We start from the raw sequence: 27,104 nt of genomic DNA on the forward strand, positions 1-27,104 counted from the left end.
TGGCATAAATTTATGTGAATTCTTCAAACAGAGAATAAATAAAACCACAGTTTTATTTTCATGGCATAACTAAATAAAAGTACATTGACATCATCATAAATTAAATATTCATGTCTTCAACAATATAATGAAAAGGATATTTGCTACTCACCATATAGTGGAGATGCTGAGTCGCAGAAAGGCACAACAAAAAGACTGTCACGCAGTTAGTTTTAGGCCAACAAGGCCTTTGTCAAAATTAGACAACATACACACATGCACACGCTCATGCAAATGCAACTCATAGGCATATGGCCACTGTCTCTGCCAGCTGGAACTAGGCAAGCTGTGTGGACAGCCACCCCACCAGGAGGACACACATGAATGGCTCTTGTAAAAACAGAAATATTGTCCTTGTGGGGTTTGGATTGTTTACCACTGAGTTACACACCACTTTCATTGCATCTGGTTGTACCAATCTTACCAACAGACAGTGTGCTTGTCGCAGCAGAGAGTGTCGTCGGCAGGTCCCGTGCCCTCACTGTCACACGGATATCAATCCACTCCCAACTATTTAGGCCACCAAGGACCGTGCAAAGTCAGTTACACCATGTGTCTCAAGTTGGCAGTACCAGCAGTTCCATCTGGCTGCATCAGCAGTTCAGTTCCTGTACTGTCAGTTGGCAGGACCAGCAGTTACATCTGAGTGTTCCACACCGGCAGATCCGGCCCAGTTCGTTCTGATCTGTACCGGCAGTATGTCAGTCATCACACACCAGCAGTACTGGCCCAGTAATGCCCCAGGTCTTCACTCTGTCACCTACCACGTCTCTGCAGTTCATCATGTAGGCACATCACAGACAATGTCACAGGAGAGACATTTCTGTTATGTGTAGCTGTATGGCTATTCGTGCAAGGATATTATAATTGTTTCATTTTGTTAATAAATGTATTGTTTTAAAAGTGTCTTTGATCACTCTACAGATCAAGGATCCATCACATTTTGTAAAAAAGTTGATCTATATGGGATGTTAGTAGTTTTGTTTTCATAATTGTACATTATTAATTTCATTTTTATTTTAACATGAAGCTTCTTGTATACTTTTATTTGTGACTTGCTTGTGTAACTTTGTAAGGTTTGCAAAGCCTTGTTGAAAATTTTTCACCTGTCTTGTCTTATTTGTGAATGTCTCAGTTTGTCTGAAAGCATTCTCTGTTGTAATCAGCGAGTGTATATACTGACCTGTAAGGGTACATATCTTGGGAGAACTGAAGAGATTACTGCAGGATGTTCACTGAGTAACCCAGTACATTAACCTCACTGTTCTACATCTAAATCTACTGTGTACTCAGAAAACCACTGTGAAATGCATGGTAGAGGGTCCCTAGTGTTATACTACAAATCATGGTCTCTTTCTGTTCCAGCTGCATGAGTGAAGGAATAGTGGCTTCTCAAATAGCTATCTGTGCACTGTAATCAGTCTAAACTTGTCTTCACATTTTGAAATTTGGCTTACAGGTGTGTACAACTTTCCTCTGTAATAGTGCAAAAGGTTGGTGACCTGCACATCACTATCGGGCTTGACGACACTTCAGATGGCAAGATGTCGATATTTGCAGAAAAAAAAGCCACAGCTCAGAAGTTCATGTGCATTAACATTGTCACACTGCCACAGAATTTCACCACAATTCGGCCCAATGCCACTGTGGACATGTCACACGATGGGAAGGTTGTCACACCCCCTCTTACTCACAGTCCACCCCTTCTTTTGACGCCCCTGTGATGGAGGACAGAACTGTGATGCTCAGTGCTGAAATCACCCTGTTTTCTTATGAGTGGACTAGGAAAAGGTTTAAGACAAATCGCCACTTAGAATCCGCACAGAAAGGCATTGGTATAAAGGGCATCAGTGAAACCACCCTTTTCGATCTGTCGTCGGTTCCCACACACCTCGCAGGCGAAGAATACAGTTCAAAATGTGATGAGCAACAGGAACAACTCAACCTTTGATACTGTGGACACCTTTGTGTGCTTCAACACTTCTCTATGGATGTTGTGGAGCTGCATCCCCATCAAATGTGATTGCACCCGTTTCGAGCTTAGCGAATTTGTGTTCTTGTGTACAGGTTGGAATCACTAGGGATGTTCAAAACTTTTGGACAAAATCAGAACGTAATCCAAAGCAGGTAAAGGTACTTAAGCTTTTTTGCACTCCTTTTTTGTGTCCTCTTGTGGTTTGATCATGGAGGGGATGCGATACGGACACATGCAAAGTCTCTGTGTCGCTCGTCCACCATTATTGAGAATTTTAAAAATGCACCTGTACAGACAGAACCCACGACGTCTCCTAAGCACTTGCAGACCGGCAACCCCTTTGACACTGTCCGATTCTGGATGGCCTACTATCAAGCGTAAGCACAACACTGTAGCGGCGAAAGAGCAACAGTGTAGCCAGCGTGCAGGTGCCCTGTAATCTCGTCGTGTCGTTGTGGTGTTTGCACGGGTACATTTAAAATTCTCAATAAATGTGAGCTGGTGCCATTGAGAGTTTTGCTGACTGGGCGGGGGGTCTTTGAGGAACCTTGGGGAAGGGGGCTTGGAGGAACCCTTTGCCGTTTCATTCATGTATGTATCAATGCCGTATCCCCCCTCCCCTTCACCCCGTTTCATGCCACAGGAGGACTCTAAGTAGGAGCACTGATCTCGATCACATGTTGTCGGATGGTTTTGAACGGTCCGTGGTAGTTCCAACCTGCACAAGAGAGCAAAAATTGCGGTTGCGTTGAGCTCCAAATGGTTGCATTCACGTTCTAAAGGGATGCAGCCCCACAGTGTCCTTAAAGAAGGGTTGAAACTCAAAGCACTGTCAAAGGTTGTGAAGAACGTCTTCCCGTTGCTTATCACACGGCGAACTGTCGTTTTCGACCGCGAAACGCGTGGGAATCAACGCCAGAGGGAAAGGCGTGGTTTCAATGACGCCATTTATGCCACCCCTTGCAGCCTTTTCGCACCAGTTTTGAGCGGCTGTGTGTTTGGAATGTTTTCCCAGACCACTCATAAGAAAACCGCGTGATTTTAACGCTGGACGTTGCAGTTCTGACCGCCACAGTAGAGGTATCAAAAGAAGGGGTGAAATGTGTATGGCGATCTTCTGATCGTGTGACAGTCCACGGTGGCATTGGGCACAATTGTGGTGACATTTTGTGCCAATTGACATTAAGAACCCATGTTACACGAACGCGCTGTGGCCTTCCCTTTCGCAAGCTTTGATACTTTGTCGTTCGAAGTGTCGTCGAGCCCTTGGGTGACGTCGCAGGGCGCCACAATTATGCACCATTACAGAGGAAGATTGTACGCACCTTTGAGCCAAATTTCAAACTTAATGGGTTGGAGTTTCGGGGTTTCGAAAAGTGATCCTTTAATTCTGTTACACAGTGTAGAATAATCCCCATAGTAACTTGAACCCCAAAAGGAAAAGACATAAGAAAATTAAAGTAAAGAAACGAAAGAAAGTTCATAACTTAAAAGATGTAAATGAAGAGTTATTTTTTAGTCAGCTGTCAGTTACTTGAACATAAGAAACAAAGTTCAGAGATGTAATATTTACTAATCGTCCAACTTGACGACATTATCCGAGTAGAAAGTACAAAGAAAAAAAGAAGCGAGTATATTATCCTACTATGTGCTTAATATTTACCTTCAACAGTAAATATTTTCGAAAAGAATGCGAGGGAGGTATAAAAGACATTTACTTTGTATTGAAACAAAACAATGATAAAACACATAGACTTACTAAATAAAAACTAGACCGCGCATTGGCGCTAGTGTCGCGTCCCCACACTGAACGTGATAGAAGCCGCCATTTGCAGGGAAACAGTGCGTAAAAATGGTTGGTTCGTGTGCTGCTTTTAATTGTAACAGTAAGAATGGAAGCAAAGACGAAGACGGAAACAATGTTACATTTCACAGGTCAGTCATTTCTGGTTGTTTGTTACTTCCTATTACTTGTATATAGTATTTTCATGGATAAATAATACATCATGAGCGTTTGTTTTTGTTTAGGTTTCCCATTACAAATGATTTTCTAAATCGGAAATGGATAGTTGCTACTCAGAGAGAGAACCTCCAACTGACAGCAAATCATTTGCTGTGCTCTCTTCATTTTGGAGAGAATTGTTACATGGAAAATTATGTAAATAGACGTCAACTGAAGGACGATGCTATACCGACAGTATTTGGATTTCCAACTCATTTGAAAAAGGTATAGTGTCCTGGAAATCGTGCAATATAGGCCTAGGTTAAATAGTGTGGAAATACTGTCAGTGTGTATAATTTTGAACGTTCCTTTTCCAGGTTACCAAGGCAATCAGATATACAGGGTGTTACAAAAAGGTACGGCCAAACTTTCAGGAAACATTCCTCACACACAAATAAAGAAAAGATGTTATGTGGGCATGTGTCCGGAAACGCTTAATTTCCATGTTAGAGCTCATTTTAGTTTCGTCCACCTACGCCCAATGGAGTACGTTATCATGATTTCATACGAGATACTCTACCTGTGCTGCTAGAACATGTGCCTTTACAAGTACGACACAACATGTGGTTCATGCACGATGGAGCTCCTGCACATTTCAGACGAAGTGTTCGTATGCTTCTCAACAGATTTGGTGACCGATGGATTGGTAGAGGTGGACAAATTCCGTGGCCTCCACGCTCTCCGGACCTCAACCCTCTTGACTTTCATTCATGGGGGCATTTGAAAGCTCTTGTCTATGCAACCCCGGTAACAAATGTAGAGACTCTTCGTGCTCGTATTGTGGACGGCTGTGATACAATACGCCATTCTCCAGGGCTGCACGAGCGCATCAGGGATTCCATGCGACGGAGGGTGGATGCATGTATCCTCACTAACGGAGGACAATTTGAACATTTCCTGTAACAAAGTGTTTGAAGACACGCTGGTACGTTCTGTTGCTGTGTGTTTCCATTCCACGATTAATGTGATTTGAAGAGAAGTAATAAAATGAGCTCTAACATGGAAAGTAAGCGTTTCCGGACACATGTCCACATAACATATTTTATTTCTTTGCGTGTGAGGAATGTTTCCTGAAAGTTTGGCCGTACCTTTTTGTAACACCCTGTATATTAGGTATGAATCAGAGGTAGGTCGAATAATTGCGTTTAGATACTTAACATGTGTTGTTAGGTGGTAATTATACTTCATAAATGGTCCAATATTTGATCAAATGTTGCAAACTCAACCACTTTCAGAGGTGCTATCAGTGTTAAAAACTAATGTGCGAATGAAATTCCTACGGTATTTAAAGTGATACGGGTTATTACAATTAATCATACCAAAATTCGAGTGTAGACAATACTGTGCTAAACAAAAGTAAGGGTACAAAACGTACACAGTAGTTGGCAAAAAGCAATCAGGACCTGACAGGAAAATTACGTGAATTAAATAATAATCGTACTGTCTGCTACTTTAAAACTTTCATGTAATTATCTAATGCAAATAACTCGATGTAAACTCGCTCCACCTTGTGAGGAAAGATTCTTACATTCTTAAATTTTGCGTCTATATGCAGACATATTTCGGAAATTAGGAAACTTCATTCATTTAAGTATACTTTTAAAATAGACTCGAATACTCAGTACTTTTTTAAACGAACATGTGTTTAATTTGTGCTTCAATTTGCTCTTGTTGCGTCTCATATACTTCATGTCACAACCCCAGTACTAGGATTCATCCCTGCAAATGGCGGCAATCAGCTGCTTCAATTGGGGGACAGTTGCCTCGCTTCCCCGCTGAAGGTAAAATTAAAATTCCAGCAACATTCGGAATTATCTTTGGAACCACATTAATTTCTCAGTTTAACGTTTCTGCCCAGAAGAATGATGTACAATGTATTGGCTTTTATAAAAATACGAAACACTTTAATTTCTCTCTATTTCACGTTTCTATCCGCATGATTGAGGCACAATTAATCGGATTTTTTTTACATGACTAGATGCTATTTTTGACTTTTGTTATTGTTTTGGTTCCTTCGTCCAGACATTCATTACACAAGAAACACGGAATAACATCGAAAACTGTTGAGATTACAACTTAATAAGTAATTCTACTGGGTTGAGCATACCACACAAATGCTCACTTCGTTTGTACACGTGTATTTACATTTAGCTTTCACTTTAGCGTGCAACCTCTGTGGTACAACTGCAAAGATGGATATACGTACGCATGAAGTCGATTTAGGTTTGTTTACGCCATGATGACGTAGCCTAACGTCACTATGACGTAGAGCTTTCCTCACCCAGCGTCAGATGAATACTACCCGAGCCGCAAGACTGCCGCTCCAGTGTTTTTTTTTCTTTATTGTTATTTTAAACACCTTGTACAAAGGTGGGCTGTCAGCAGCATAGTACGCTGCTCTTCAGCCGCGAGTGGTACAATAAATGACCTAAGGTAGTGACAGATAATACAATAAAAATGACGGGTAGAAACTGTAGAACAAAAACAAGATACATCAAGCTGTTCACACTGGACAAGAAAAAAACACTAAAACCTGTTGACACGGCGCACATAACATGGATGACGGCGACGGCACACGTGAACAGTGGTGGTGTTACGGCGAAAGAACATGAAACACAAAGGCACACACACGAGACACTGATGGCGAAGATTTCCGACGCGCGAATGTTCACTGAGCATGTGTGAGTCCGGGGACCTGCCAAGAGAGGAGGAGGAGGAAGGGGAGTGGGAGAGGGAGAGGGGAGAGCAGAGATGCCATGGGCAGGGGAGAGAGAGGAAGGGTGGAAGGGGGAGGGGAAGCCTGGGGGAAGAGGGGCGGAGGAAGGGGGACGGGGGAAAAGGAAAGAGAAGGGAGGGAGGGTGCCTAAAGGAAAGGACACAGGAAGTGGGGGGGAGGATCAAAGTTGATAGGAGGGGTAGATGGAGGGGAGGAGGACATCATCAGAGAGGGGGAGCTGGCGGAAGCCACCTTGGGAGAGGGTAAGGAGGGTGGAGAGATGGAGACTGGGTGGGACGTGGGAATACAGGCGTGGCAGCGGGCGGGTGTGGGAGAGGATGGGTGAGACAAGCGGGTGAGGAGGATCGAGTTTGCGGGAGGTGTACAGGATCCGTATCCTTTCAAGGAAAAGGAGGAGGTGGGGGAAGGGGATGAGATCGTACAGGATCCACGTGGGGGAGGGGAGACGGATGCAGTAGGTGAGGCGGAGAGCATGGTGTTCAAGGATTTGGAGGGATTTATAGAAGGTAGGGGGGGGGGCGGAGATCCAAGCCAGATGGGCGTAACAAAGGATAGGGCGGATGAGGGATTTATAGGTGTGGAGGATGGTGGAGGAGTCCAGACCCCATGTACAGCCGGAAAGGAGCTTGAGGAGACGGAGTTGGGAGCGTGCCTTGGCTTGGATTGTCTGGAGATGGGGAGTCCAGGAGAGGCGACGGTCGAGGGTGACGCCAAGGTACTTAAGGGTGGGAGTGAGGGCGATAGGACAGCCATAGATGGTTAGATAGAAATCAAGGAGGCGGAAGGAAGGCGTGGTTTTGCCTACAATGATCGCCTGGGTTTTGGAGGGATTGACCTTGAGCAACCACTGGTTGCACCAAGCGGTGAACTGGTCAAGATGGAATTGGAGAAGGTGTTGGGAGCGCTGCAGGGTGGGGGCAAGGGCAAGGAAGGCGGTGTCATTGGCAAACTGGAGAAGGTGGATGAGGGGTGACGGCGGCGGCATGTCTGCCATATACAAAAGGTACAGAGGGGGGAGAGGACGGAGCCTTGGGGCACACCGGCGGAGGGGAAAAAGGTGTAGGAATCTGTGTTATGGATGGTGACGTAGGAAGGACGGTGGGAGAGAAAGGAGCCGATCAGACAGAAGTAGTTAATGGGAAGGGCGAAGGTTTGGAGCTTGAAGAGGAGACCGGAATGCCATACGTGGTCACAAGCACGTTCGAGGTCCAGGGAGAGGAAGATTGCGGAGCGACAGGAATTTAGCTGGTCGGAAAGGAGATGAGTGAGATGAAGAAGAAGAAGGTCGTTGGAAGAGAAGGACAGCCGAAAGCCACACTGGGTAACGGGAAGGAGGCGGTGCTGGCAGAGATGCTGGTGGATGCGTCGGGTGAGGATAGATTCCAGGACCTTGCTGAGGGGCGAGGTAAGGTGGATGGGGCGGTAGGAGGAGACGGCGGACGGCAGTTTGCCAGGTTTAAGGAACATCAGGATACGGGAGGTTTTCCACAGGTCGGGGTAGTAACCGGTGGACAGGACGACATTGTAGAGCCTGGCCAGAGTGGAGAGGAAAAAGACAGGAGCTTCAGGAAGGTGACGGTAGGTGACACAATCATGACCAAGAGTGGTGTTGAATTATGTGCAGAGTGTAGCAATGAGATCCTATGTAGTGATAGGGGCGTTGAGTTCCGTGTGTGCAATGTTGTCCAAGTACTGGAAACCAGGTGCGAGGGGAGGGACAGAGATGTCAGTTCAATCGCGGACGTCCAGGAAGAGGGAGCAATCGAACTGGGGATCATCGGGGATGGAAAACACATCGGAGAGGTAGGAGGCAAAGTGATTGGCCTTACTGAGGATGTCAGGGAAGGGGTGATCATCATGGAGAAGAGGATAGTAGGGGGAGGGTTTAGTTCCAGTAAGGCGACGGAAGGCTGATCAGAACTTGGATGAGTTGATAGGTAGGGTAGCATTTAAACGGGTGCATGTCAGTCACCAGTCCTGGCGTTTCTTAGCCGCGAGCAAATTACGAATGTGTCGCTGGAGTTGCCGGTGGCGTCGTAGTGTGTCCGGGTCACACATGTGGAGGAAGGCACGGTAGAGACGGCGGGATTCACGGAGGAGGGGGACGGCCTGTGGGGGTGGATGGTGACAGTAGGGACGTGGGCCTCCACGGCCTCAGACAAGGTCTGCTGGAGAAAGGAAGCGGCATGGATTACATCGTCAGGGTGGACGGTAGGTGAAGGGGTGGCTATCGACATGGGTGGAGAGGGTATCTCGGTAGGCATTCCAGTTGGCACAGGAATAGTCATGGACGTACTTAGGGGGAGGGTCATTACGAGGGTCGGGGCGGGGGCGACGACCGTCTGAAACGGTGAGGAGGACAGGGAGATGGTCGCTACCAATAGGGTCCAGGGCATCCATCGTTATGCATCCAAGGAGGTTGGGGGAGGAGAGGATAACATCGGGAGTGGAGTTGGATTCGGTATGGGTGTGCTGGGGGATGGGGATGAGATCGCCTTGAAGGGAGGAGAGGAACCGATGCCACGGCCGTAACTGGGCGGCGGAACGACTATGGATGTTGAGGTCAGCGGCGATCACGTAGGAGGAGAAGGTACAGTCAACGTGGGAGAGGAAGTCGAAGGGAATAGGGGCGTTAGGGCGGACATAGATGGTGGCGCAGGTAACAGTAAGGCCGGGGAAGAAGAGACTAAGGATCAGGTGTTCGGTGGGGTCGGGAAGGAGAGGTTGGAGCCGAACAGGGATCTGGTGGTGTTGACCAATGGCAACTCTGCCACACGCAATCGGGAGGGGATTATCGGAGCGGTGAAGGAGGTAGGGCGAAGTGAGGACGGTATGGTGGGGTTGGAGGAAGGTTTCATTGAGGAGGAAGGCATCCACACGGTGGGTGGCAAGGGTGTGCAGGAAGAGGTTCTTGTTGGCGGGAAGGGAGCGGATATTGTTGAAAAGGATACAGTGCTGTCGCGCCATGACAGGGATTTAGATGAGGGTGTCGAGATGGGAGAAGGTGAAATGGGCCTGGTTGTTGGAGTAGGTGGCGTACGGTTTTAGTTGGAAAACGGAACGGGCAGCGAGGGAGATCTGTTGGAGGGTGTGGGGGCGCTGAAAAGGATGAACATTCTGAAGGACGATGGTGAGGAATCGGATGATGCCCTCAGCAGTAGGGGGTGGGTGAAGGGAATTGCAGGGGTGGGTGGGGGCGTCCAGAGGGTGGACAGGAACGGTGAGTTCAGGAGTGGTAGGAAGGGGTCGGGCCTTACATTTCTGGGAGTAAGTAGGATGAGGGAGGTTACAGGTATTGCAGGAGGGGGGAGACTGGAGATTGGGGCACTGCCGTAAGAAGTGGGCTTGTCTACAGTGCGGGCAGGTGGGGGCCTCGCGGCACTCAGATGTCGGGTGTGCATTATACCGCAAGTACCTCTGGCAGCAGAGGGATTGAGGAGGGGAACGGGAGGGGTCAACTCTATAACGTTGGTTAAAGAGGTGGGCACCCTCCTTCAGGAGACGGTCTATGGAGGGGACGTGCTCGGAAAAGACCCGCATAAGGCGGGTGGGGCCGGCAGAATTGTGGATGCGGCGAACCAAATGCACCTCCAGATGGGGATGCGCCTTGAGCTCCGCCAACACCTCCTCCTCCATGATCGCCAGACTAAGCCGAGTGATCACGGCGACGAGGGTCGGCAGGCAACGCGGGCGTTGGGGTTGGTGGGAGGGAGGCGGGGAAGGAGCAGGGGTGAGGGAGGCATTAGGGCCAAAGCGGGTGACAGGGATGCGGGAAAGGAGATCTGTGTGAAGGGTAGGGCTGGTGGAGGAGATGATAACCGAATCACGGCGAGGAGTGAGTAGGGAGATGGGGGCACCAGGAAAATGCTGGCGAAGGAAGAGGGTGAGGTTCCGGGCCTCAAGAAGGGAGGGATCAGGATGGGAGAGTATGTAGCGGAAAGAGGAGGAGGAGGAGGAGGAGGAGGAGGGGGCAGGGACAGGCGGCGAGACATCCATGGCATCCTGGACAGGTTAAGGGGGACGAGGTGGAGCCTTTTTGGATGCAGAAGAGGCAGGGGTGGCGCTAGGGCGTTTGATGGTGGCGGAGGAGGTGCGGGGGACGGGAGCAACTGGAAGGTGGCGTGGAGGGGCAGGTCCCGGTGCTGGAGTCGGCGCCGGAGATGGTGAGGGCGATGGCGACGGTGACGATGAAGACGATTATGTGGGCGAAGGGGAAAGTTGAGCGTGGGCCGTGGCCCTCCGGGCGACCACCCGAGCGGGTGCCGCGGAAATGGAAGGAGCAGAGGGAGGGAGTGACGGGAAGGGATCAGAGGAGGCGCAGGAGGAAGGAGCCAGGGATGGGGCGACAAATAGTGAGGGAGATGGGAGAGTGAGGAGTGGGGGAATGGACTGAGGGGGGGGGGTGACTGGGCACACCATGTGATAGTGGTGGCAGCGGCGGAGAGGGAGGTTTATATGATGGCTGTGGTGGTGGCTGTAGAGGAGGTGGTGGGAGTTGACATTATGAGAAGAGGAAAAATACAGGACAAGACAAAGAAGCAAACAAGGGACGGGCAGGGCAACGAGAGACACAGAGTAGAAGGGGACAGAGAATGAGGAAAGACGAAGGAGACTGGGGCCGAAGCCTCACTCTGCTGTCGCTGGCGGGGGGGCGACCTGGCTGGCTGGCCAATGGGGACGCCTCCGCTGCTGCTGCTGGTGGCAGCTAGGACCGCTGGTGGCTGGTGGCTGCGACCACTGGTGGTTGCTGGCCGCTGGCGGGGGCCGCTGGCTGCTGGCTGCTGGCGGGGTCCGCTGCTGGTGGGGACCGCTGCTGGCTGCGGGCTGTGGGCCGCTGATGAGGACTGCTGCTGGCTGCTGGTGAGGACCGCTGCTGGCGAGGACTGCTGCTGGCTGCTGGCTGGACTGCTGCATGTTGACAGGCTGGCTGGAACCTGCGACACCTATCGCTTCGATTGGTACCGTAACAGCACAGTCGACGGGCGGTATTCAAACGAATTACCGCCGGAGATCTTATTCATAGACGTCGTTTTTATAAAATGTACTAATCTGGCAAACTTTGGAATTATGCCCTGGTCATGGCACCTTAGTAAAAAACTCAAAGAGCTCAGTAATCACACCGATCCAAACATCTGGCATCACTGTTGAGGCCTCTTGTGGGAAAATGTACTCACCACATAAGAAACTCTGCTGAGTTCATTAGTAAACTGAAATCACTGAACATGAACCCGTCTGATATATTAGTTAGTTTTGATGTGATGGCTTTATTTACAAAGGTTCCCCTTCCAGAATCTCTACAACTTATTGAGATTTCAGCTTTATTTAAACATGTTCTGACCTCCACATATTTCTTATTTAACAACGAATTTTTTGACCAGACGGACGGAGTCGCCATGGGTAGCCCCTTATCCCCTCTGGTGGCCAATTTATTCATGGAGGACTTCGAGGAAAAGGCGCTTGAATCTGCTGACTTGCAACCCACGGTATTCTGGAGGTATGTTGATGACACCTTTGTAGTTTGGCCCCATGGTGAAGACAACTTGCAAAACTTCTTAAGACATCTGAACTCCCTCCACGATCAAATAAAGTTCACAATGGAAATTGTAAAGGAGGGATGCCTTCCATTCTTGGATGTTTTGGTTCGGCGCAGAGAGGATGGCACTCTGGGACATGAAGTGCATAGGAAGTCGACACACAACGATATGTATTTACATGGAAATAGCTGCCACCATCCTGCCCAGACAATGAGTGTTCTCCGAACTTTGACCCACAGAGCGCAATTCATTTCTGACGAAAGCGGTCTGCAAGATGAACTTTCCCACTTACAAAGAGTTTTTGAAGACAATGGGTACTGTCCACAACAAATACAGAGGGCACTGAAAATGAAACCGAAAGAGGCCACAAAGAAAGCAGAAGAAGATGAAGAAACCTTTAAATCGATGGCCTTCCTGCCATATGTGGGTAGCCTCTCATCAAAAATAGGACGGATTCTCGGCAGACACAAAGTAAAAGTGATTTTTTGTCCTCCACCCAAGACAGCTGCACTCGTGGGCTCCGTCAAAGATGATTTGCTGCTCCGAAAATCTGGAGTTTACAAAATTCCATGTGAATGTGGCCTTTCTTACATCGGACAAACAACTCGTACTGTCCAAGAAAGATGTACAGAATACTAGAGGTACACACGGCTTTTACAACCTAACAAGTCGGCAGTGGCAGAGCACTGTATTGATAATGGTCATAGTATGTTGTATGACAACGTCGAAATTTTGGCAACTACATCATCCTTTTGGGACTCGATAGTGAAGGAGGCAATTGAAATTCGCTTGACGACGAATTTAATAAATAGAGATAGTGGTTTCAATCTTGATAAATCATGGAATCCGGCACTTGCTGTAATAAACTCACAAAGACGTCGTCACAGTGCATCTCACAATGATACATCGATATGTTAACACAGATCGACTGCGGAGTCATAGATACAACTCGCGCATTATGCACGTCTCTGCCGCTGACCAACGTCTCTGGCGCATTTGCATCTGATGGCGCATGCACAGTCGCGCGGTACACGAGTACAAAGGGACGAAGCGAGCACTGGAGCGGCAGTCTTGCGGCTCACTCTGAAGGTGGCTGAACGTCATACGGCCGAAATATTAGAAGAAGGAGATTTCTTGCGGCTGCACACCCGAAACGTAATGGAAGTCTGTTACTATTTGTATGTGTTATCAGCATGGTCCCACTAATTATGTCTTTCAACTTTGAGTCGTAACCGTATGCTGTTTAGTACGTACCTCAATGCATTATTATTATTATTGTTATTATCATCATCATCATTATTATTCTATCGATGAGATTGTGGAAACACCACGTCTACTATCGTTACGGAAACAGTGTAATTTGAACTGAACAATTCACAATTGGCGGTGTCGGGATGAATTATGCAAAACAATATGTCAGAGGGGTAATGCGTGTTAGATGGAACAGCGCGCAGGCTTGACGACGTTTTTGTATGGTATACGTTGTCCACCAGAGGGCATTGTTTCCAAGCGCAGTAACACGCCTATGACAGACTCCAATGTACATGCGTACACGTATGGAATTTGCTCACTGTAAACCTCTAAACTAGTGTGGCAGACATGTGGCATACACAAACAATGAATATGCGGATATGCTACTGTCTTTGGTGCATGTGATAACCGGTCCGGTGTTGGTGCTCGTGAATATGTTGGTAGATATTCTCGTCTACGCCATCCAGACAAAAACGTGTTTCATCGTCTGGAGCTGCGCGTGTTGGAGTCAGGTTCTCTCCTTCCACCATCGCGTGATTGGACTCGCCGTACTCCAGCTACTGAGGAAGCTATTCTGCAGGTCATACACCAAGAACCTCAGCGAAGTACACATAGCGTTAGCAAGGCAGCTGCGTGTCTCGGAACGCACGTTAGTTAACGTGCTTGCACGAGCATGGCTGCACCCTATCATTATGTTTTCACGCAACACCTGCATCCTGTAGATCGCCATCAGCAGATGCAGTTCTGTGAATGGTTCCAACAACAACAGGAAGCCAACGACGACTTCGTGAACACCGTAATATGGTCGGATGAAGCAGCACTCACTCGTGAGGCTGTCTTCAATATGCACAATGCCCACCATTGGTGTGAGGTTAACCCGCACGTCAGCCGCACCGTGGATATCAAGTTCTCTGCGGTATCAGTGTCTGGGCCGGAATAATGGGCGACAGGTGTTCGGGCCCCTACATGTTGCCTGACAGGTTGACCGCACGAAGGCATCATGTATTCCTCTCAATCTATCTGCCTGAGATGCTGGAAGATGTTCCACTACGTTTTCGCCAGAGGATATGGTTCTAACATGATGGTGCACCCTCACGCTCTGGAATTAATCTGCGACAGTATTTGGACAGAACAGGGAAATGGCTCGCTCGTGGAGGTCCAGTTGTATGGCCACCGCGTTCACCTGACCTAAATCCCCTGGATTCTTTTCTGTGGAAGGATCACGTGTAGTCTACTCCGCCAACGAATGTGGAGGAATTGGTAGCGCGTGTTCATGCTGCTCTTGTTACTGAGGACCCAGCTTTACTGCGAAGAGTCCAGAGCTGTATTATCCGGTGCGTTGCGCAATGTTTGGACGTGCAGGGAGGTCGCTTTGAGCTTCTGTTGTTCTGAGGAAAACATATTCTGTTGTGAAGGTCACACGGTCATTAATATGGACTTTATTATTGTCACTGGTTGCTAATGTGCGACGTCTGAGCGCTAATATTACATGTAGTATAAAGGACAAGTAGACGTTGTGTTATTGTGCAGTGCTATCATCTTCAGCATCTCGAAATTGATATTGTTTTTGTAGTTATTCTGTCCTATGACAGGTCATTTGTTTAAAATATTTCTTATTTGTCTAACCACGTATTTGTTACGTTCAACTTTACAAAAGGTTGAAAATTTAGGATGCATGTGACGTAAGAAACGGTGCATATTAGAGTATTAAATGTCAGAATGAAATTAGCAAATAAAAAATTGCTCCCCAACCCAGGACCGAACCCTTAACTTCCTGCATGATAACCTAAAACAGTATAAGTTGCAGAAACTGTACAGCACGGGTAAAACGTGCTGACAGTGGTAGTTACCAAACATGTGGTTACTGTGTTGCCAGATTGCCACTCTTTAACGTCCTTTTTGAGCCGGATGTATTCGCCGGACGAAATTTTGTGAGAGACATTTTCTTTATCGCTGGCATGTGAGGAGTCGCGCTGCAAAGCCAGAGTGCGCGAATTTCCCTTCACCCTGTATACAGATTGCGTATCAGTAGCTCTACGTAGTTCCTTATTGGACACAAAAGTGAAAGTATGACAGTAATTCTGTCATTTAGTAAATCACTTATCATAAGAAGTTTACGCACGTATCAAGATAGTATTAAATATACCCGATAATGTACGGTAGCAACATTATCAACCGGTACATAAAAGTCCAACAACGTAGCTACTAAGAACTGCGTAACGACACCAGATGCTACTGATGTTGTTGTTGTGGTCTTCAGTCCTGAGACTGGTTTGATGCAGCTCTCCATGCTACTCTATCCTGTGGAAGCTTGTTCATCTCCCAGTACCTACTGCAACCTACATCCTTCTGAATCTGCTTAGTGTTTTCATCTCTTGGTCCCCCTCTACGATTTTTACCCTCCACACTGCCCTCCAATACTAAATTGGTGATCCCCTGATGCCTCAGAACATGTCCTACCAACCGATCCCTTCTTCTAGTCAAGTTGTGCCACTACTACTCTCCAATTCTATTCAATATCTCCTCATAGGTATGTGATCTACCCATCTAATCTTCAGCATTCTTCAGTAGCACAACATTTCGAAAGTTTCTATTCTCTTCTTGTCCAAACTATTTATCGTCCACGTTTCACTTCCATACATGGCTACACTCCATACAAACACTTTCAGAAACGACTTCCTGACATTTACATTAACAAATTTCACTTCTTCAGAAACGCTTTCCTTGCCATTGCCAGTCTACATTTTATATCCTCTCTAATTTGACCATCATCAGTTATTTTGCTCCCTAAATTGCAAAACTCCTTTACTCCTTTAAGTGTCTCATTTCCTAATCTAATTCCCTCAGCATCACCCTACTTAATTCGACTACATTTCGTTATCCTCGTTTTGCTTTTCTTGATGTTCATCTTATATTCTCCTTTCAAGACACTGTCCATTCCATTCAACTGCTCTTCCAAGTCCTTTGCTGTCTCTCACAGAATTACAATGTCATCGACGAATCTCAAAGTTTTTATTTCTTCTCTGTGGATTTTAATTCCTACTCCGAATTTTTCTTTTGTTTCCTTTACTGCTTGCTCAATATACACATTGAATAACATGGGGGAGAGGCTACAACCCTGTCTTACTCCTTTCCCAACCACTGCTTCCCTTTCATGTCCCTCGACTCTTATAACTGCCATCTTGTTTCTGTAAAAATTGTAAATAGCCTTTCGCTCCGTGTGTTTTACCCCTGCCGCCTTCAGAATTTGAGAGTATTCGAGTCAACATTGTCAAAAGCTTTCTCTAAGTCTACAAATGCTACAAACGTAGGTTTGCCTTTCCTTAATTCCCACTATATCTAACGTTTAACCTACCCATTTCCCTTTTTAAATTTTCTAACCTACCTGCCCGATTAAGGGATCTGACATTCCACGCTCCGATCCGTAGAACGCCAGTTTTCTTTCTCCTGATAACGACGTCCTGTTGAGTAGTCCCCGCCCGGAGATCCGAATGGGGGACTATTTTACCTCCGGAATATTTTACCCAAGAGGACGACATCATCATTTAACCATACAGTAAAGCTGCATGCCCTCGGGAAAAATTATGGCTGTAGTTTCCCCTTGCTTTCAGCTGTTCGCAGTACCAACTCAGCAGGCCGTTTTGGTTAGTTTTACAAGGCCAGATCAGTCAATCATCCAGACTGTTGCCCCTGCAACTATTGTAAAGGCTGCTGCCCCTCTTCAGGAGCCACACGCTTGTCACGCCGCTCAACAGATACCCCTCCATCGTGGTTGTACCTACGGTACGGCTATCTGTGTCGCTGAGGCACGCAAGCCTTCCCACCAATGGCAAGGTCCATGGTTCATTGGGGGGGGGGGGGATAATAGGCAGGTAATTTCCAAGGATGTTTGCCCATCGAAGCCGCAGGGTGCAAACGATAGGTTTTTTGTTTAGGTTTTAGGGCGCAAAACTGCTATGGTCATTAGCGCAAACGATAGGTACCTGAACGTGCGATTCTAAATCGATCACGCGACTGTGGTGGCGGGCGTAATGAGCATCTTTATAGTGGTCACTACAGCAACAACAAAAGAGCGTTACTAAAATAGTTGTAATTACAAAGGAAACGACTTACCTCAATTATGAGAAAGTCCATTTGATGTGTTGCTACGGAAAACATTCCCTTTTTGCCGTAATCTGGGTAGACTCTGCCAATGTCACGCAAAAGTATGGGTAGTGTGTCATATTTCCGACAAAAATTCAAACAATTCTCTACATTGCGTAAGCATGGAATTAGATTCTTCCACGTGAGGCCGAAGAAACGTCTACAATACCAGACATCCCACTCACTACCGCCATAAATCGGTTGTGTTTTCCTAGCATCTCACAAACAATTTATCATAACGGCCGCCATCACAGTCACGTGATCGATTTAGAATCGCATATTCGATATATATCGTTTGTACCGTGCGGCTTCGATAGGCAAACATTCTTGGAAATTACGAATAGGCAGCTCAGATGCGATCGTTGCGTTATTGTTTCCGAATTCAAATTAAGAAAATCTTAAACTTGTGCTGGGGTGATGTATTTTTAGTCACCACGGCCAAGATCCACTTCTTGGAAAACAGTGCACGAAGTAGGTATTATTCCGATACAACGCGCAGTGTTTTTGAAACTAATGCTAGTTGGCGTGGAGATCGTTGTGTTCGAGATCCATCATTATGGTGGAGAACAGAATATGTTAGTAGTTACTATTTATTTGTTCATAGATCGTTTGCAAAATGTTCTAGGATTCACCAGTAGATGGATTTTAATGAGATTGGACGGTAGTTTTGCGTATCCCTTCCGCTACCTTTCTTGTAGATGAGTGTGGCATGTGCTTTCTTCCAATCACTAGGCACAGTTTTTTGTTCGAGGGACATATTGTATATTAAAGTTAAGAATGTGCTAAGCAAGCAATAAAACCTACGCAAAATATGACAGGGTATTAATTGTACTGTAGAACGTTTTTTAATTAAGCTATTTCAGCTGCTCCCCAATGTAACTGACACTAATACCTTTTTTCTAGTCTTTGTAATGAAGTGAAGATTAAACTGCACCAGAACTGTTGTGACTTCCCTTGTAAATAAAATTTTCAAAACAGAGATCAGCATCTCTTTGCTTCGCTAATATCAATTTATGTTCCTGTAACATTCATGGGTGCCTGGACAAAACTTCGGTGCCATTGACAGCCTTTGTGTTTGATCACAATCTCTTTGTGTTTTGTGAGAGCGATTTCAATAAGATTCTGTTATGATAAACTTCATGTAGGGGAGAGTGGGGCACATTGAACCATAAAAAATATTTCCCCGTGTTACTCATCCAACAATTTTATTACAGAGCAGTGATTTACAGATGTTACAGTTTAATCCTTCAAGTATCAAATGGCCTTATATGATTGCAATGTCATTAATTGCTTTTTAGCTGCACGCCTTTGAAGAAAATTTGGTAAATGGTTCATTGTGCCCCACATGTGGGGTACAATGAACCACATTAAACAGGTTCATTGAAAGAACCTATTTAGCATAGAAAGTAAGTGTAAATGTACTTTAAACATAATGTTTACATATATTCCACACGTGAATCATATAATTAAATCTGTTGTCACACAATCATGTAAATTATTTTGGATTTACCAAACATCAATGGACTCGAAGCTGATTCCAGATTTTAAATATGATTTTTGTCTCTTTCTCACACCATCAGTAGCAGGTCATAGGAGCATATAAAGTATGTTGCTAGCTGGAACAAAAGCTTCATCCTTTACCTGAGGAAAATATAACTTCCCTCCCATTTTTTCACTTTTTCTCAAAAATGATACCTGATATTCTCCTGCGTCATCCTTTGGTTTCAAAATCTTCTCCACACAGTAAACTGGTGTTTTGTTTTCCAGTTCAAATTTGGTCAAAACAAAATCATCTGTTTCTGGGAATTTGTCCAAGTCTTCAAAGTTGTACTCAGATTCACCAGACACATCCACAAGCCTTAAATACCTACACATATATTTTTACCCTTGCTAAGGAAATAAAATACAGAGTGCTTTTATTGAACAATTAAAAGAGTCCTGGGGCACAATGGACCACCCTGGGGCATAATGGACCATGGCTCATTGTGCCCCGGGAGAGCTTGGTTCAATGTGCCCCAATGGTACATATTTCAAATAAAGCTCATGTGAGGTTATGTATGAACATTGTTAATATTTGAAAATCTATGTAATTAAAATACAGTATTGATATTGTTACAATGACTTACTTTCTCTAAAATTTGGTGACAAAGGATTGAACAAAATTCCGTCTATCTATGTCTCCAAAAATTACTTCACTGTCGCAAAACTAACATATCACAAGTACAACACTAATGGCGGGAACTAGATCCTGCAGAAAACAAATGGCAGTTAGTAGAGCAGTACTGACAACATATGCCCAGAGAAAAAAATAATTTACCACGTTATACTGAAATTATGCTACCTGATTCATTGTGCCCCGTGGTTCAGAGTGCCCCACTCTCCCCTATCGCCTCCTGGTAGCCAAATGCATTTCATTCAGTATCCCTATCTCTAGAGCACCGCACTTCGTTTAACGTATATTATACAGCAGTAATTGTTTCTTCAGAAGTTCCTTTACTGTGACAGTATGACGTGAAGGGTCCCTCCCATCGTGAACTTTTCTTCTAGTAACTTATTTATCCAGCCCCCAGTCAAGCCACAATTCCTCTGCATGCTCCTGACAGAAGAAAATGTTTTGAGATATGACTTGACTTCCTCTTTATCAAGCATACTGAACGTGTAAATCATCCTACTTGTTTTCGCTGCCCTTTGTACTTTATTAATCATTGTTACCATAATTGTGTCATGGTCACTGATACCAATTTCCACATCTTTATCCCGAAAAAGCTCGTTTTTGAAGTTTAAATAGTTTTTCAGTTCATGCAGAATATCTACAGGTTATGCGACAGGACAGTGTAGGACGGAGATATGAAAAATACGACAAATGACAGAGAAATGGCTGTTAATGGGAAACACAGAGTTAATATTCTTTAGTAACTCATCGATTTGCTCGTTGGATCTTAACTGATGGACTGTCCAGATCACTTAGGAATTTCGTATACGGGTTTTCATTAATTTTCAGATTGTTTGTATGAGCTTTTAAGTTCTTTATTTCTCATCCGAAACCGCATGATATAAGTTGTTTTAACGAAATAGTGTTAGGCTATTTGCTGTGATCTGTTCGTATACTTGGTTTATGTCTGTCTTTGTTGCAACCTGCACTGTGGAGTAGGGCTCTTTGATTAGAATACTTGTGCATCAGTGAACATCACTAGTTTTGCTGTGTTAATACTTTTAACTGGTAGATCATTAACGATTTTCCACCTGTAAGCAGACACAGACTGCGCTCTCATTTAAACAGCCGCAGCCCGGGAGGTTGAGCGCGCTGCAAAGAATTGTGCGAGCCTCTTTATGGACAGTACGAGGCAACTGACCAACAGGGCGTAAATTAAAACTAAAAGTGCTCTTCCATTCAAATACATTTACATTTACAAAACAAAAGTTTTCATTGTGTGATATTTTTTGAAATACTCCAGGGTGGGCTGTTCCCGTCGTCATTTCACTGAATTGTCTACAGATGAATCACTGTCATCATCAAAATCATTGTCACTCTCGTTTTCACTTACTATTGAACCACGATATTATTGCACTTGTCCGTTAGCGGAAACGCGCGGTGACATTACAGTGGCGACTGAGGAAAACCCGTCGCACTGCCAATGCTTTCAGGCCAGTTGTGCACGTACTGTCAACCAGGTTTGCCAGGTTTTCCTGAACCAAAGTTGGAATTTTTTTGGTCGATTATGGTACTTTTAAAATTGAACAAAATCGGGATTTTTAACGTGTTTTAAACTTAAGTTTTGCCTCAGTGAGACACTAAACTATGAGAGGCATACAATAAATTGAGCGTTTTAGCTAATCAACCTTTGTGAAGCTATGAGCAAACCTTACACCATTCGTCATTAAAATTGGATTTTTAATTTAATTTTTTGCTTCTTTTTTTGCAATGATACTTCATTAGTCGAATGCAATATTGTGAAAATGGTTCATCATAAGTAACAGCAACCAACTGTTACGATCGATTTCTGACTCGCTACTGAATTTGGGTCTCCACATTAACCGCCCAAGTGCTGTGTCAACAAGCCACAGTTGTTTCTGCAAGTAGAAGTCAGAGGTAAAAATCAGTTAAATGATTTTCTCAGTCGAAACTAAAATCATTGTATTAAGAAAAATCGTAACTTCAATAATTAGTACACTTGTCACAAAGACAGGAGACATTCGAAATAGAGTGAAGTACAACACACAGTAACAAAGCAGACAATGGTTGCCTCACACAGTACTGTCAACTATGTTGGTAACATTGACTGCAGCCACAAACAAATGACTGCCGACCGAAGCCTATATTCTATCGACTGAAGACTTTTTTTGTCGTAAATTGATATTTGGTCATGGTCATAGAGCGATTCAGGTGCAGGAAGCTGATCGGCCACCTTAAAGTTGAGATTGAACGGCTGTTGAATGCAAATCTTTTAGGACTGAGAGATGCGTTTTTAAGTTCAGTTACGTTTACAAGAGTGCCTCTTATGCCGTATAATGAACAGACTATATTGTATGAAATATTATCCGTTCCAGTGCAATCGCGGTTTTTATGTACCCCGACAAGATTTAAATGGGAGTCAGGTTTCTCAACAGCAAAATCGGGGTACCTGGCAATCCTGTTGTCAACGCACTGACTCATGATAAGCGGACTGAAACGCCGTCACTCACATATCGTGGTCAACTAGCAGACATACTCTAAAAGCTCTACAATCTTTACCTCAGAAAGACAGTGTGCGAAGAACTAGCCATTTCGCTCCTACTCACTTGAACATAATAATTACAGCCTTTCATCACAACCGCTACAGTTTAACCGGTTTATACAGGCTTCCATAGATGGTAGTACTGTGCTGTATGAACCATTGATGACTAGAACAGTCAGATTCGAGAATGGGGCATGTGAGAGCTACGAAAAATCGTATTGAATGAGGCTTGACATTGGACATGACACTGGACTGTAAAGGATTAATGTAGAGAAAGAAAATTAGTGGTCCAAGAATTGGGCCCGGGGGGATCCTTACTTTACATTTCCCATTGTTAACGCGTTATTACAACGTTGCCTGTTAGGATGATTTCTTGTCTCTTGTTGTTGAAGTACAATATACTCTCAAATTTGTTTTTGAATACTGGCAACAGAAAGGTGGGCTGATAGTTGGATATAATATACCTCTCTCTACCTTATGGCTTGGCGCCACTACTACATGTTTTAGTATGTCAGGAAATACTACAGATTTCATCGATTGGTTACACAGATAGCAAAATATGACTGGTTAAACTTACATATGATCTTAAAACCTTACTTTATTCATCGTCATCATTGTATGATTTCAAGAATTATTTACAGTTTCGTTAGAAGATGCCCTTTTGAATTGAATTGCTTTGGTGTATTTTGAATGTGATGAAGCAGCTCTATGGCTCGCGTGGGAGACTGATGTTTTACGGTTTTTTCAGTTAAAATGAGAAAAAATTAATTGAATTCACAGGCTGACTCTTTTGAATTATTGTAGCGTATTCCATTCTCAGACAATCGTGGTATCCCTATTTATTCTGATTTTGTGTTCCTGTTTGTCTCATATTTTATGTTCCATATGATTTTTACTTTATTGGTCGTTCTGCTGATTTATTGTGATCAATAAATGCTTTTGGTATCTATCTTTAACATGTTAAGACTTTACAGTATTTTCTGTAATATAATTACACTTAGAGGCTTGTATTAGCCCTTTGTTCCACACACATATTCCTCTTTGTGGCTTGTGATATTTTACTCCAAGTTGTTAACCCCTCTTTCCTTCCACTTGTAATATCAAACATAATGATGTTTTGGGGAATGTGGGCTTTAATGTGTTTGAGAAATCAGTTCAAGAATGAACTGAATTTGACATGCATTATATCAGCCAAGTAAACTTTGTCCCACTGTTCCTGCTATAAACTATTTTTAACCATACTAGTAGCTTCAGCATTTGTTGTTTGAACATGTTTAGCTAGAATGTGACCATTTTCTGTTTTTCTGCTGACAAATTTTTATTGCTCCTGCAGATTCCATGTAAACTTCTATAACTATGAGAGATTTGAGTTTCTATTTCTGATTTGACAGCAAAGCTTTCAAAATGTTGTTTATTGCAGTATTGAGTTAAATCTATGACTTTGAACTAGAACTATCATACATTTAAATTTCTCCCCCTCTTTCCATCCTTTCCATGCTCTCAGGTCTTAAGTTGATCCTGCAGTGATAAGAGCCAGTCCTATAATTAGTTAAATTTATCTGATTAATTTTTGTAGTTTACAGGTGATTTTCAGTTAGATCACTTCATTAGTTGTTCCATCTCTGTCAGATATTTCTTAAAGAGAAAACAGCATCACTTAAAGTACCACATGTACTCTTGTAATTTTCTCCGACCGTTATCCTAAAAAAAGTCTTGTTCAGGTGGTATTATTAACTGGGATGGTGTTGTCCTGCTTGCATATAATGGTTTTGCTAATGAGCTGTGCAAACATTCGTTTCCCTGTGGAATTTAAATGCAAGGTGTTGTAAGTGTGACATCGATGATTTGAGGTCAGTGCATCAATCGTTACCTCTGTGAACAACATGGATACCACAATGAAATTTGCTCAGCATTCACGCGCACCGAACGAGGTGATGCTGTGGTTAGTACACTGGACTCACATTTGGGAGGACGATGGTTCAAACCTGTGTCCAGCCATCCTGATTTAGGTTTTCCGATTTCCCCTAGATCGCTTCAGGCAAATGTCTGGAGGAAGAGTTGTCTCGCCTAGCTGCTTATACGAGCTCGAGGTCTAGCGACGAACATCGAAAAAAGTAGACACGAACTCGCGAGTTCAAGTCCACATACTCCCCTATATTTTTAATCTGAATTTCGGGTGTATGTTAAAGTTATCAGTCTAAGGGAACCTCACTATCTAATCCATCAGTAATAGCAAAAATTTCCAGAAAAAATTCTGCAAAACAACTCGTCACTGCGTCAAGACCAGAATAGTTTATGCTTAAAAATTTCTGCGCCCTACTGCGGCCACTTTCTACCAGACACAAGTCACCCAACGTCTCACGTGAAGCCCCATCAGACCAGACGGCTGCAGTGCGGCACTGTGTTATCCTGTTTGAAGATCTGCTATTAAATTGCAGTTATGTATTACATTTTGCATACGTGAAAGTTATGAATATTGTTTAAACGTTTTAAAATGGAATCGCAAGTGGAAAAAGTCTAACATTTGTGACATATTCTTTGCTTTGTGTTTAATAGGGAGGAGAAAGCAGCGGTGGCAGCTCGAATCCCTTGTACTGTGTGTGGAGGGGAGTGGTTTTGGGCAAAACAAGTCAGAAACAGATTTGCTTGTTTCAGGAAAGATCGTCCTGGCATGACTGATTTTCAACATTCAAGAAGTCCTGACAAATAATGTATGTGATAAACTGTGACATTGTAACCGTTGCGCATTTGTACTCAATAGGCAAGGTTCGGAAGTCGGGTTTTGGAGCATTGCGTCTTGTAATTCTAAGCAATAAAAACAAAAGCGTGAATATTACGGCATATTTGCTTGAACATCATCAGTTCCTAAGTAATATTGTTACTGGTGACAAATTAAAATGTTACGTAAATTGTTGGCGGAGGGGGGAGGAGAAAGGAAAGGAAAGGGGAGGGATTACTGATGCCAGGTGCATCGGGATATTACGTGGACCCAGCAGTGACAAGTGGAAATTCGAACCCGGGATCTGCTTACTAGGCAGGTGCCATCTAGGACACAGTGTTATCGCAACCGCGAGGAAAATCTCGGCACACCACACAGCCGACACACATTCCCACCGAGCACCACTTATCTGCAGTCTCCGTCCATTCTCTCCATGCTTGCTACTCTGAGATTCCAGCAGGAGTACGGACGTACTTGAGTATGCTCACTGGAGAAGGTAGATCATTGCCCATCCAGGCGAATCACTATGTCTTCGTGTTGTCTGATCTTTGGGACATCTTAAAAGAACGGACACCATGCATTCATATAATAGAGTTAAGATGTGTGTATATTAACTTTATAGGAAGAAATGAACACCTAAACCCTAACAAAATACACTCCTGGAAATTGAAATAAGAACACCGTGAATTCATTGTCCCAGGAAGGGGAAACTTTATTGACACATTCCTGGGGTCAGATACATCACATGATCACACTGACAGAACCACAGGCACATAGACACAGGCAACAGAGCATGCACAATGTCGGCACTAGTACAGTGTATATCCACCTTTCGCAGCAATGCAGGCTGCTATTCTCCCATGGAGACGATCGTAGAGATGCTGGATGTAGTCCTGTGGAACGGCTTGCCATGCCATTTCCACCTGGCGCCTCAGTTGGACCAGCGTTCGTGCTGGACGTGCAGACCGCGTGAGACGACGCTTCATCCAGTCCCAAACATGCTCAATGGGGGACAGATCCGGAGATCTTGCCGGCCAGGGTAGTTGACCTACACCTTCTAGAGCACGTTGGGTGGCACGGGATACATGCGGACGTGCATTGTCCTGTTGGAACAGCAAGTTCCCTTGCCGGTCTAGGAATGGTAGAACGATGGGTTCGATGACGGTTTGGATGTACCGTGCACTATTCAGTGTCCCCTCGACGATCACCAGTGGTGTACGGCCAGTGTAGGAGATCGCTCCCCACACCATGATGCCGGGTGTTGGCCCTGTGTGCCTCGGTCGTATGCAGTCCTGATTGTGGCGCTCACCTGCACGGCGCCAAACACTCATACGACCATCATTGGCACCAAGGCAGAAGCGACTCTCATCGCTGAAGACGACACGTCTCCATTCGTCCCTCCATTCACGCCTGTCGCGACACCACTGGAGGCGGGCTGCACGATGTTGGGGCGTGAGCGGAAGACGGCCTAACGGTGTGCGGGACCGTAGCCCAGCTTCATGGAGACGGTTGCGAATGGTCCTCGCCGATACCCCAGGAGCAACAGTGTCCCTAATTTGCTGGGAAGTGGCGGTGCGGTCCCCTACGGCACTGCGTAGGATCCTACGGTCTTGGCGTGCATCCGTGCGTCGCTGCGGTCCGGTCCCAGGTCGACGGGCACGTGCACCTTCCGCCGACCACTGGCGACAACATCGATGTACTGTGGAGACCTCACGCCCCACGTGTTGAGCAATTCGGCGGTACGTCCACCCGGCCTCCCGCATGCCCACTATACGCCCTCGCTCAAAGTCCGTCAACTGCACATACGGTTCACGTCCACGCTGTCGCGGCATGCTACCAGTGTTAAAGACTGCGATGGAGCTCCGTATGCCACGGCAAACTGGCTGACACTGACGGCGGCGGTGCACAAATGCTGCGCAGCTAGCGCCATTCGACGGCCAACACCGCGGTTCCTGGTGTGTCCGCTGTGCTGTGCGTGTGATCATTGCT

This window comes from Schistocerca cancellata, chromosome 9 (assembly GCF_023864275.1).
Source record: "Schistocerca cancellata isolate TAMUIC-IGC-003103 chromosome 9, iqSchCanc2.1, whole genome shotgun sequence".
Classification (NCBI taxonomy): domain Eukaryota; kingdom Metazoa; phylum Arthropoda; class Insecta; order Orthoptera; family Acrididae; genus Schistocerca; species Schistocerca cancellata.